This window comes from Dromiciops gliroides, chromosome 2, assembly GCF_019393635.1.
Source record: "Dromiciops gliroides isolate mDroGli1 chromosome 2, mDroGli1.pri, whole genome shotgun sequence".
Lineage (NCBI taxonomy): Eukaryota > Metazoa > Chordata > Mammalia > Microbiotheria > Microbiotheriidae > Dromiciops > Dromiciops gliroides.
Genome location: NC_057862.1, coordinates 441,222,504 through 441,236,998, shown reverse-complemented (window position 1 = coordinate 441,236,998; position 14,495 = coordinate 441,222,504). Strand labels below are relative to the sequence as shown.

The window sequence follows — 14,495 nt, the reverse complement described above, 5'->3', positions numbered from 1 at the left end:
TCCTTGTCCGGGAAGGGGGAGCGGGAAACCTCCTGCTCCATCATCTCATCTCGAAGATCCATTCTCTTCAGCCTTAGTCTCACAACCAATAACACCCATCTATCCAATCATCCATTCATTCAACAAACGTTTTGTTTTGCGCTTCCTGTATGCTGAGCACTGTGCTGGGGGCTAGGGTAAAGTTTAGATAAAACCGTACTTATTTCCTACCTTCATTTTCATCACCACCACCTCCGCCCCGCTCCCCGCCCCGCAAAAAGGCGCTTTTCTATTGCCACAGGGTACTGGTTTGTCCTTTTTTTTTTTTTTTCAGGGATGGTAACTCAAGTCTTCACTATAGCTTTCAAGGGGAGAGCGTAGGGAGGGGAAGGGAGGGGAGGGGAGGGAAGAGTACCAGTAGATTCCTTCTACCCACTCTAATAAGTGACAGGGTAGTAAAGGGAGCTGCGGCATTTTGCTGTAGTGGAAAGAGACCTGCACAAGCAAGCAGAAGAGCTGAGTTCAACTTCCAGTCCTGTTTAACAAACCTTGCAACCCCTGGTCAGTCAAGTTAGCTCCTGGGACCCCAGTTTCCGTCTCTGTAAAATGAGGTTGTTGGAGTCGGAATTTCTAAGGTCCTTTCCAAGTGCTAGCTAAACTTTTCACAAAGTTCTCTGCGAAGGGAAACTATAAAAGGGGTAGTCAGACCTCGACTGTGACAGTTAAGGGCAGTGAAAAGAGGAGGTGGCCTTTACTGTCTCAGTAAAAGCTACGGACTGGGAAGGGGGCAGTCATCCATCGGCTTCCTCCTGTTCCCCTCACTCCTACTGTCACCTCGCTGGGCTTCCCCCAACTTCCGAGTCTCTGCCCTGGGCAGTGGAGTGCGTGCTCATAATCAAAGGATTTCGAATTAGAAGAGACGTTAGAAATTGCCGAACCCAGCCCCTTCATTTGTCAGATGAGGAAACAGACCAAGGGGAGTCAAAGAACACAGCCAAGATCACATAAGTAGCAAATACCAGGGCTACTATTTCCACTCACACCCCTCATGGGGTTGCTTGTCTCCAGCCCATTTCCTTCCTCTTTGGCCCCCTAACCCACTGGGAGAGCTGAGAGAGAGCCTGGGCTTCGCACCTTCTCACCCTGCAACTTTCCGCTCCTGGTGAGAGATATACTAAGTGCTGTGGGTTCAGGGGGGACATCTCCTCCAATTTTCTTCCTGTACTTCTGCCTGGAGATTGCGCTGGGTTCTGATTTCCCAAATGCCTACAGCTGGCATTTCTCCGCTGGGACCTGGTGCTGCTTTTTCTCTACTCTAACAAGGGATCTTTTCACCAATTTATGAGTGCTAGCAGGGACCAAGATGCCTGCGGAGAGCTATTATTTAAATGCAAATTCCGCGCTTGAAGTAGGGATTTTAGAGGTAGTGCACTTTGACGCTGCAGTTAAACACTCTGACCTCTTTGCATGCTCACACATATCCCTTGTGCCCCCCTTTTCTATTTACATATGGGCCTCACTGCGAGATATCTCATCAGTTAGGGAATTGTTATCCCATTTCTATAAAAGGGTCCTGTTCCTGTACAGTTTCCAGAAAAACAAAGAAGCCAAGAGAGCAATATGAGGAAGAGCAAGAAATTAATTTCTTTATTCCACTGGATATACTTTTGCTTTTTCCATAAGCTAGTTCCCAGAGCCTGTCTTTGATCTAGATTTTGCTTAGAAAAAGGACCTTTGCAGAGCCCATTAGTGAGACAAGCAGCCGCTTTCCTTTGGAAATATTTCAAACCCTTGCCTTGCCTGTTAATTTCACTTCAACTTGGATGGTAAACTCCTTCCAACTTCTCAAATAGAGCAAAATTCAATACAATTCAACAAAAAAGGTCTTAAGCAATCTACTTTAATATACCCAAACACTATGCTGAGTGCTAATTCAGACCACACCAGCTTTAAGTGGAACTTTCACCCATGGGTTGGTTGGTTTAGTAATTCATTCACTCAGCAAAGAAATATTAAAGCCATACAATATATTAGGCCCTGTGCTAAGTAAATTAGTAGTTTAAGCAAGAGGGATAAGGTTTATTAACAGTTCAAAACCCAGACCAACTTTCATCTCTTCTGAGAAACATCCAACCCAAACTGGTCTCTTCTTTCTCAGAAATGCCTAACAGAGTTTATCTATTACAATTCAACAAACATTTATTAAAATCCTACTACTTGGGGCAGCTAGGTGGTGCAGTGGATAGAGCACCAGCCCTGAAGTCAGGAGGACCTGAGTTCAAATCCGGCCTCAGACACTTAACACTTATTAGCTGTGTGACCCTGAGCAAGTCACTTAACCCCAATTGCCTCACCAAAAAAAAAAAAAAAATCCTAGTACTTACCAATCACAGTGCTCTGGTGTTGGGGATGAAAAGATGAAAAATGTCAGTCTCTAAAATTTAAGGTGCTTAGAATCTGATGGGATTCGGGGAGAAGGATAGGGCATATACCCCCAAAATTATAGTATCAGTTAGAATGTGATAAATATTATCAAAGAAGTTAAATACCCCCCTTTACATTGCTATCTCTAATTTTTAAAATATGTTTTGAGGAGCAGAGTGGCAGTATATAAAAGATCAGCCTTGGAATCAAGAAAAAACAGGTTTCAAATTAAGACTCTAATACATATTAGCTGTGTGACCATCTGCAAGTCACTTCTTAGTGCTCTATTGAAACTCTAAGTTGCAAAGAAACTACTGATCTGCATTAGTGAAGAACATTTCCACACTGGGAGTTTCCCACAATAGTAAAATCTTTGGCAAGTCTGCCCTGGGGGAAAGGGGTGAGAGCCAGCACTTCCTGTTAGATCTCATAGCTCTCTCCCAGAAGGCACCACATCCCTAGTACTCCTCTCAAGTACTAGGTGTTCCTTTTCTCACCCCCTCCCCACATATATTCACCACACTATGGCACCTAGGTGGCACAGTGGATAGAGCACTCTGGCCCTGGAGTCAAGAGGACCTGAGTTCAAGTTTCACATTAGACACTTACTAGCCATGTGATCCTGGGCATTTCTCTTAACCCCAATTGCCTTAAAACAACTGGGACCATTTCCAATTGATCTGGTGTGTGTGTGTGTGTGTGTTGCCACTAGACCCAAATGGCCTTGGAGAGGAAAGTGAGGTTGGTGACCTTGGCAGCCCTCCCTCACTTAAATCCAATTCAGTGCAAGTCATTACATCACCCCAATGTCATGATCTTCTTTGAGAACAAAGGATAGACAACAACAACAATATTCACACTAAACCAGAAGAAGAAATAAGAATACTTTTAACTCCTTTCTGAAATTGCCACATTCACTCAAATGACTTCTCCTTTATGGAGTTTCATGCCATGCAAAGATGGCACCCACCCACTCCAGATCCTGTTATTTATTGCTTCCCAAAACAATCTTCTTTGTTTCTCAAGAAGAAATTTCTCACTCCCTTCCTCTCCACCTCAGTGATTACCCTTATACTAAGGCACTTCATTTTATGCATTGGTTCCCTCTCTAATACCTTTGCTTTCCAGTTGCTCACTAACTCTCATGATTTGTGTCATTGAATTGACCTCTGTCACACATAGGAAGACTGATATAGTTGTTCACCTACGATTGTTGCACCTGCATAATCAATAATTCTAAAATTTCTCTGCCTGACCATAACTTCCATATCCCTCTGTGCTTCAACCCACTTAAGCCTGTTCTCCATCCTCATTGAAATTTCTAGTTACTCTATTCTTCCTTCCTGACTCAGACCATGTTATACACATCCCACTCCCGCTCCCACCCCTACCGTTCCCTTCAGAATTTTGACCCTAAAATTAACCGGTCCAAATTGATCTACATCCTTTACCCTTGAGCTACCACTGCTAGTACTCAGGATATAAATTCCTTCGGGGCAGACACAATCTCACCATTGCATTTGTAACCTCAGTGCCGAGCATTTAATAAATGCTGTCAATTGATTGTTTCTCCAATTAGAACATAATATACTAGTGGTCAAGAGTTTCATCCCATTTTTTTTGTTTGTAGATAAAGTCTAATGTAATGATAGGTATAAATTAAATGTGCCAATGCCTACTGACTTAATCTAGTTGAAAAAAATGCCTTCAAGTACACTTCAAAGGACTTTAGCAGCACATATTTGCCAGAAATAATCTATGTGCTCATTACAAAGGATTCTTCAGTACTCACAGGGAGTCAGCCTGGTATTGTAAAAGTGTTGGACTTGGAGAAAAGGGAGAGCTGAGTTGGAATCTCAGCTTTAACACTTCCTAGATGGATACTAATTGATTCATTACTGTGTAGTCATAAGAAAGTCACCTGCTGTTTCAAAGTCTTGTAAAGTGAAAATGAAAATATCTATAGAAACTACCCCACCCCCAATAAGGTTGCTACAAGTACAAAGTGGCACGTGCATGTAAAGAAATTTTTAAACTTTGAAGTTTTATGTAAATGTGGGTTATTATAATTCATTGAATTAGGTCTTTGAAACTGGCTACTCCAAGCCACTGTGTGTATTTGAAAATAATTCAATTTGATTTCATTATGAATAACTTTTATACTTCAGACAGTCTTCTGCACTCATAATTTGTCCAGTTAATAAAAGCAATAGCTGAGCTTTAGGGAGAGCTTAACATTTTACAAAGCACTCTATGTAAATGATCTCATCTCGAGCTGAGTAGGACCACAAGTAGCACTATCCTACAGACAAGGCTCCTGCACATTAAGGGATTTGCCCATGATCACACTACTATTTCAAGCTGGAGACAGCATTCAAAAACCAGCTATCTCATAATTTTAAGTCAAGGTCACAGCTCTTTCCATCATATATCCCAGAATGCCTCTCACAGGCCTCACTCTGTATTGTCTTTCCCATGGCCCAGAAACCTCTTCAATCTGGAAGCTAACTCCAGCCCTGGAATTCACTCTTTAGAAGTTCCCTCTGCCATTGTAGCCTTTCCCTCTGATTGGATGGCTTTCCTCCCAGGCTGCAAATGGACTTTTTCTATCTTCTTCTCTCCTTTCAGCTTCCCCATTAGAATGTAAGCTTCTTGAGGGACTGATTATATCCCTGCTTGTATTTGTGTGCTTGTAGCACAGTGCCTGACATATTATAAGTGCTGCATAAATGCTTATGGGTTGATTTTCTGATGGACAAGGTGGATTTCTTGCTTGTGACTTTTTACTTTCCATTCAAAAAATATTTCAGGCCCTTTCACAGTTCAGGGAAATCTTCAGAATATATTTAAACCGAGCTACCTCTTTGCCAAGGAGGTATTGAAAGCCCTTGTCTCATGTACTCCCTTCTCAAACAGCCACATTTGGAAATGCAAGAAAGCACCCATCTGAAAAGGCTGCTTTCTCCAAAACACTGCCTGGCAGGATCAGCAGCCCCACAGTGAGTTTCTGAGATTCAGTTATGGGCCTTTCAAAGGAAAGTCATGTTTAGAAATGAAGTGATTTGGTAATAAAAATCACTGGGCAACTTGGATAATCATTGCTTAATATAGATGTATATTTAATGTGCTATGTGACCTTGCAGGGAGGGAATGGCAGACAGACCAAACAGATGAAGAGGGACACTTATTTGCTGATACAGCTAGCAATGCCTTCTAGGTCTTTTATTACAAATGCCTAAGACCCTAAAATTTATAACCTGAGAACTGAAGGGCCCAGAGGAAAAAAAAAACAATGTGAGAAGAAAAGATAGGAGGGAGGGAGGAAGGGAAGAAAGGGAGGAAGGAAGGAAGGAAGGAAGGAAGGAAGGAAGGAAGGAAGGAAGGAAGGAAGGAAGGAAGGAAAGAAGGGAGGGAGGGAGGGAAGGGGGGAGGGAAGAAGGGAGGAAGGAAAGGAGAAAAGGAAGGAAATAAGGAGGGGAGGGAGGGAAGGAGAGAGGGAGGAAGGAAAGAAGGAAACAAGAAAGGAAGAAAGGAGGGGGAAAAGGAAGGATCAAGATGGAGAAAGAAATGAGAAATGGTAAGAAGGAGAAGGAGACAGGGAGAAAGAAAGAGTGTGTTTTCACTGACTCTGACCATACCTCTGTGACCATGAATAAGTCACTTAACTTCTCCATGCCTCACTTTCTCATCTATAAAATGAGGAAATCAGATCAGATGGTTTCTTATGTCCCTTCAGTTCTAAATCTATAATTCTATAATCATATACACTGAGAAATAACTCAAGTCCTGTAGCTACTTTAATGGAGTTTTAAAGTCGTTGTCTAAGAGTACTGTGAGAGCTCTCTAGGTATCATCCTGTCCTTCCCTCTGTCACTGGCCATGAATTCTGCTGAGCTATCCATACTAATTAAATTTAATTCAATAAGCATTACCTGTCCTTCCATGCACATGACTCTGTGCTGGGTATCAAGGGTACAAGCAGAAAGGGAAAGAATCCCTTCCCTCAAGAAGGTTATATTCTCCTGGGGGGATATAATATGTACATAGATAAGAAATAGTATATGTGTGTATACACATAAAAACACACAGTTGATTGTCTTTTGTTCTTAAAGAAAACCAAAATGACATCACTATGTGGACACACACAAACACATACACACACATACATACAAGCCAGAGAATCTAAGGGAGTGAAGATGGGAAAGGTAGGACTCCAGGTATGGAGGCTATCCAGTGCAAAGACATGGATGTGAGAGATGGATTGTCGAATGTGAGAAACAACACATAGGCCAGTGTAACTGAACCATGAAGTAAGTGAATGGAGAGGAGTAATGGATAAGATGGTCAGAAAGATAAGGAGCTAGGCTTTAAATAAAGAACTTTAGATGACAAACAGAGGAGCTGGTATTTGATGCTGGAAGTAATAGGGATTCAGTTCTCTACTCTATCTAGAAGTCTCATGTCAGCCCCATCTCCTCCCTGAAGCCATCTAACTTGATTCCTTTCCACTGCAATTTTAACTCATCACAAGGTAGTTTGATCTATCTAGTGGAAAGAATATTAGACATAAAGTCATAAGACTTGAAGGATGCCATTACTAGCTGTATGGCCATGGACAAATCTCTTAACCTCTCCAAATTTCCATTTTCTTATCTGTAAAATGAGAATAATATTTACAATGCAATACAATTCTTACAATCACAAGGTAATTCTATAAATACTTTGTATACCATAAAGTACTACATTAATATAACTGCTATTATCATCTCTTCTGGTTCTCAACTCCAATGGGATGCTAAATCTGGGTTCAAAAGATGATTCAGATGAAGATTTAGATTGTGTGTGTGTGTGTGTGTTTGTGTGACAACAGTTCTCAATCATTCAGGGTTGGATAACCCAGTTTGTTGCTTTTTTCACATATTGACCTGGAACTCAGAAGACTTCTCTTGCTCTAGATTCCTTGTCATATGAACCATGACTTTGGGCAAGTGCCTTAACCTCTCTGATTTTCTTTCTTCATTCATAATTTGTGGGTGTGGATTTGTATGGGTGAAGTGAGCTGGATTAACTAATTTCTCAGGTCCCTTCTATTTCTAATTACTTCTGATTCTTTCCTTCTTTCTCCTCCCAACCTTGGGGACAATTTCTCACTAGTCTCCCCATGGGAAAATTAGTCAATGTTGGGAGACAAAGGTGAAAATCACTTCCTTTGTCTCCCTGGTCTTGTTTCTGATGACTTAGAGAGGGGGGAAAGCTTGAAGCTGCTGGCTGAAATGTATTTTTTGGATTATCTGTGGCTAATCCTTGGTTCAGGCAGATGAGAGAGAGTTGGATTTATGTCCAGCAGCAAATGTAGTGGCCTTTGGAGCAGGCCATGGACAAAGTTTTCAATTCCTCCCTTCTGTTAGTGCCAGCATCAGCTGCCAGTTCCCAGAACTAGAATAAAGAGAACCCTGGAAGCCTAGGTGCTCATTAGTCCCTGGGCATGGAAAGAAGAGAGAAGCAGACCCAGCATGGGAGTTGACTGTTTTCTTCTTCTCTTCTTGGGCATGGAATTCCTTGGAGCTGACCCAGAGAGAAACTTCAGTGAATCAAAGGCACATGATGCCAAGCAATAAAGTTGTGTATCTGGGAACTGTCTGTGTGATGTGCACCAACTGGACCAAATCAAACTGATAGCTTTGAGTCAGTGGGGAAAAGGGAAAAGTATTCTGGCCTCTGGATCTAGAGACCAGCTTCTGGGCCTTCTCCTTAGGGCTGCCACCCCAAAGCCCCAGACAAGTCATTTCACCCTTTGGGATCTTAGTATTCTTTTCTTTTTTTCTTTTCTTTTTTTTTTGGTGGGGCAATGAGGGTTAAGTGACTTGCCCAGGGTCATAAAGCTAGTAAGTGTCAAGTGTCTGAGGCTGGATTTGGACTCAGGTTCCACTGAATCCAGGGCCAGTGCTTTATCCACTATACCACTCAGCTGCCCCAGTATTCTCTTCCACATTCTAAAAGCATATAGTCTCTATGTTACCTTTTAGCCCTGAAATTCTGAGACTCTGATTCTCAGGAGGCACACACACCCATGTACATGAGCATACACACACATATGTACACACAAGCACACGCATGCACACAAAATACATTAAAATGTAAATGCTATACTTTCCAATGATGTTACCCTCCTTTAGTACATTGCTTCCTGATCTAGTTTGGAAGAAAAAAGTCTAGAGATAGAGACCAAGCCTGTGGTTTCACAAGTAGGCATTGTTGCTGTTTGTCTTTCATTCTTAAGGAGGACCATGACATTGGGATGATGTCATTACTTGCAGTGAATTGGATTTAAATGGGGAGGGGAGGCTGTACAAAGTCACCAACCTCACTCTCTCCTCCAGAACCATCTGGGTCTAGTGGCAAGATACATATCAGGACAACTGGAGATGGCCCTGGATATTTAAGGCAATTGGGGTTAAGTGACTTGCACAGAGTCACACAGCTAGAGAAGGTTTGAGGTCACATTTGAACTCAGGTACTCCCAACTTCAGGACCACTGTGCCACTTGATGGTATAGTGGATGGAACACTGGACCTAGAGTCAGGAAGAACCGAGTTCAAATCTGGTCCAAGATACTTACAAGCTATATGATCTCGGGCAAGTTACTTAATTTCTGTTTGCCTCAGTTTCCTCAACTGTAAAATGGGGATAATAGTACCTACCTCCCAGGGTCACTATAAGGATCAATGAGATAATATTTGTAAGCCCTTAGCATAGCACCTGGAACATAGTAGGCACTTAATAAATGGTCATTAGTTTCCTTTATTCCTTTAGGGAACTCTCAACTATGGATATTCCTTCTATCAAAGCAGGCCATAACCTTCTCATCTTAGCTTCCTAGAGTACTGAAAAGTTAATCGACTGTGCCAGGATCAGAGGCAGGATTTGAACCCAAGTCTTGCTTGCTTCCAGACTAGTTCTGGATCCACTACACCATTCTAGCTCTAACTGAACCAATGTATCTAATATGTCAACCATGGAATGCTATTTATGAGTTGGTTGCTGGGGATTGCATATTATGCAGATGTAGCAATAGCAAGGCACTCAGGGTTAGAATACTATCTTTACCTAGTGCTAAGCCCTGAAGTTCCCAAAAGTGAGCTGTAGAAATTAGTTCCCATTACAGACTGTAACAATCATATCCTAGATGCAGGATACCTGAAGAGTAGAAACCTGCAGAAACCTGAGAGTAGACAGCTAGGTGAAGCAGTGGATAGACTGTCCAGCCTTCTGTCAGAGAGACCTGAGTTCAAATCCAATCTCAGACACTTACTAGATGTATGACCCTTGGCAAGTCACTTAACCCTGTTTGCCTCAGTTTCCTCATCTATAAAAAGAGGTGAAGAAGAAAATAGCAAACCACTTTAGTATCTTTGCCAAGAAAACCCCAAATGGGATCACAGAGAATCAGTCACTATTGAAATAACTAAGAAACAGCACCCCTGAGAAAACCAAGATGTGTGTAGAGAAAAACTAAACATAGCCACAGCTCAATTATCCATGCTAAAGGAAAGTGGACAATGACACAGGTTTGAAACAAAGGCTCAAACTATCAAAAATTCCACTCAGTTTTGAAATCCATTTGTTATATGGTGGCTGTTGTGTTTCCCATTATTGGTTTGCAGCACATCTACTTTCCCTGTTAGGTCTTGCTCAGGAAAACATTAAACTGATTTGTTATTCTCTAAGTGCCCATATAATTATGAGGGAGGAGAGTGAAGAAAAGAAGTTCGTGGAGTCAAGGGATGCCAACTTTAAATTGGACCTACCCTGTGGTTTAGTAGACAGCTGAAAATTAATTAGAAGAAACAGTCAATTGTGGGCATCGAGGTAGTGCAGTGGATAAAGCACCAGCCCTAGATTCAGGAGTACCTAAGTTCAAATCCAGCCTCAGACACTTAACACTTATTAGCTGTGTGACCCTGGGCAAGTCACTCAACCCCCATTGCCCTGGAAAAAAAAGAAAGAAACAGTTAACTGAAGACAAGTCAAGTCTCAATTAGGGGGAAACCTGAACTATAACTTAAAAAAATTAAGTGCAGCTCAATTACTTAAAAGTACATACAGTAATTCAGCTAACTAGCAAAGGATTGCCAAAAAAGAGATCCCATCAGACCTGTTACCATAATCACCATTTTAAATTAGCTCCTTGGGATTTTTTTTTAATAGCAACTGCTAATGTACCAAAATAATTTCTTTCTTTCATTCATTCATCCAACATTGATAAAGCCTATGCACAACTAAGCATAATACACAGAGCTCCATAACACTAAATGAGAAACGTTATATGTGGTGCTTGGTAGGTTAAGCTACCCACCTTCAATCAAGCCAACATGATTGATTTTTCTCAGATACCCTTTTTCCCATCATTAATTTACTTCAAATAAGTCCACCCAGATCACGTGTGAGTGATGGTGATTTCATCCCAGAATAGGTGGCAATGACTATGTAGGACAAACTTGACACCTTTTGACAAACCTGGGGCAAGTTGATCTCCAAACAGTCTGGAAGGAATCCATTGTGAGTATTTCACCTGCTCTGAATCAATAAGTAACTGTGAGTTTGCTAGTGAGCAGGTCATTAAGGTCTGCCATGATTCAGTATGGACTGAACACAGCTAAGATTTGTTTCCACATGAGGAGAGGAAAATTGTTTAGCTCTAGTTTACAATAGCCATGCCATACATCATTTTCAGTGCTGCGGGCTTATGGTACTCTACAGTTCATGCTTCCCTCCCTTCCTGTTACAACCTACCTTGGAGAATCCATTCATTCACTCATTGAACAAGCATTTATTGAACATATACTATTTCCCTAAGCATAGTATTTTAGCATCAGTTTAGGGGATTGCAAGAGAAAATTGTCTTCTATCGGCAAACTCAAAAACAATTTGGGATAAGAAAATATTCGTGTTAGCAAACTAGAGATAAAATATAAAGCAGCATGTAAACAAGGAGATCTGGGTTCAAGTCCCAGCTCTGCTGCTAACACTGACCATGAATAAGTTGCTTACCTTCCTTGAACTCAACTGATTTGACTTGATTGACCCAGAAAAAAATTCAGATAATAAGAAAGTAACTATGCCACTGGTCTCTTTCTGAATTTTTTTGATGTGATATATTAAATTTATGTCTCTTAGCTGTTTTAGCCTATAGATGTTTCCCATGCTACATATTGTCTCCTTGCCCCAGCAGAGGAATGAGTAAAAATTGCAAATAGGAGGACTTTAGCTCAATATTAGGGGAAAGTTCGTAATACTGAGAACTATCCAAAAGTCAAATGGGTCATCTAGAAAGGTAGAGGATTCCTCATCACTAAAGGTTTTGACCTTGTTGCTGTTGTTTGTCCTTCATTCTGGAAGAGGACCATAACATTGGGGTAATGTCATGACTTGCACTAAATTGGATTTAAGTGAGGGAGGGTTGTGCAAGGTCACCAACCTCACTGTCTCCTCCAGAGCCATCTGGGTCCAATGGCAAGATATGCATCAGGAGGACTGGAGATGGCCCTGGATGTTTAAGGTAATTGGGGTTAAGTGACTTGTCCAGGATCACACATCTAGTAAGTGTCTCAGGTCACATTTGAACTCAGGTCCTCTTGACTCCAGGGCTAGTGCTCTATCTACTTTGCCACCTAGCTGCCTGAAGGTATGCAAGTGGAGGTTAGATTGACTACTTATTTGGGATGTTATAGAAGGAATTCTTAGTCAGGTGTGGGTTGAAATGGATGATTTCTGAGGTCCCTCCCAGGGCTGAGATTCCATCATTCACATTCTGATCCTTCCTCTGGTACTACCTGTCTTTACTGATTTCTGTTTGGGTTTCCCAAGAGGCATGGAGAAGGGAACTGAAGAGCAGTTATATGAATCTATTTCTAGCCAATAATCTCTAAAAAAAGAAGTGCAATAATGGATGGGGAAGTCCTTTGCAGAAGATACAAAGAACACAAGGATGGTTATTATTACATAGCTTTCTGAGGTATTTATTCATGTATGCTAATGTTAATGATAATGTGAGTGTAGTGGGCTTTATGTACTCAATATGCTACCTGGTCTATTTTTAATGGATCTGCTTATGTGATGACTAAGTATCCAAGGTGATAGAGGAGAAAAGATTTGTTATTTCAGGTAAGTTGAAATCTGACAAGACAGATTCCTATAATGGAAGCTAAGAACTGACTAACTACTTGATGGCAAAAGTGGTGATTGAATTTTTCACACTACTGTATACATTGTGGCCTCTTGTTAAACCTAAGTCAATCAATCAAAAAACATTTATTAAGCCTCAAAAATGAGCCAGGCACTATTCACACTGAATGATGGATTGATTTGGTACTTAGATAGTGGTGCTGGGTGGTCTCCATGTGTTCTTTTCTTCACTATGGTGGGATGAAACATTATAGCACCCCAAACTTCCCAATGAAGGGAACATATGGAGTCCATCCTTGGGGATCTTCAAGGGGAGAATAGAGATCATCAGTGCTAGATGGTTTTGACATTTACCACCTAAAAGCAGGGGGGTGAAACAAGGTTCCTAGATCTATGATTTGAGAGTTCTATTCTAGATATTAATATAATAAGGAAAGCAGGGCAACTGAGCTGCAAAGTTAGGAAGGTAGGCTGATGTAACCATCAGGCACTTTTATTTTTTCATGCTAAGCATCAAAGAAAAGCAAGGAGAAGCAGAGCTTGCACTACTGGTATTTAAGATCAATCAATGAATATTTATTAAGCATCTACTGTATGCCTGGCACTATGATAAGCACTGGGGACCCAAAAAGAGGCAAAAAAAAGTCCCTGCCCTCAAGGAGCTTACAATCTAAAAGAAATAAAAATTAAAAAATAAATTGGAGGCAGCTAGATGGCATAGTGGACAAAGCATTGGCCCTAGATTCAAGAGGACCTGAGTTCAAATCCAACCTCAGACACTTGACACTTACTTGCGGTGTGACCCTGGGCAAGTCACTTAAGCCTCACTGCCCCACCCACCCACCCACCCAAACAAACAAACAAACAAAAACAACTTACAATCTAATTAGGGAGACAACATGCAAATAAATATATATAAAACAAGCTAGACAGAGAATAAATAAGAAATAATTAACAGAGGGAAGGCATTGGAATTAAGAGTGATTGGGAAATACTTCCTGTAGAAGGTGAGATTTTAGTTGGGACTTAAATGAAGAGGCCAGCAGTCAGAGGAGAGGAGGGAGAGTGCTCCAGGCAAGGGGAACAGCCAGAGAAAATGCCGAGAGCCAGGAGATGGAGTGTCTTATTCATGGAATGGCCAAAAGACCTTATATATCTACATGTTCCAGAAGGGCCAAAACACTACCATCACTACTTTGCCTCAGATCCCAGTGGAGGCAGCACAAGATCCTCCATACAAATGTCTTGGGAACAGCAAACCCCACCCTCCCCCTGAAACCACTGGCCCTGGTTTGAGCCTATCATTCTGGAAAGCAACCCCTATAGAGAGCTAACCTAGCAACCACTTCTGTAGGTGCTGCAGCCCCTCTCTCCTCAGCAGTCACAGATACTAAAGGCCCAGGAAAGAAATTTATATACACCAGAATCCTTGGCATTGTAAAGTGGTTCAGCACCAGAAACAAATACAATTTTTATGAATAGAAATGACACTAAAGGAAATATACTGCTTTATTGCTGTGCCCTAAAGATAGCTGTGCTATTCCATCTGCATTACAATTCATCTTCCAGTATGTCAGGGATTTGTAACCTTTTTTTGTGCTATGCATTCATTTGGCATCATCTAGTGAAGTCTATGGATCCTTTCTCAAAGTAATGTTTTTAAATGCATTAAATAAAACACATTGTATTATACAAAAACCCAATTCTACTGAATTATAGTTATAAAAAACGTTAAAGTTATAAACGAAGTCCCTGAAATCTATACAATGACCACTTTCGTGAGATCCACAGACCCCAGGTTAAGAACTTCTACCACATATGCTGTCTCTATCAGAATGAGAATTCCCTGAGAGCAGGGATTATCTGGCATTTCTATTTGTATCTCCAGAGCTTAGCACAGTAGTTGG

General features: G+C 41.3%; 1 protein-coding gene across 1 annotated transcript in view; it reads left to right on the top strand.

Moving 5' to 3' along the window:
• Positions 1-14,495, top strand: part of NTSR1 (neurotensin receptor 1) — a 138,782-nt gene that overhangs the window by 1,209 nt on the left and 123,078 nt on the right.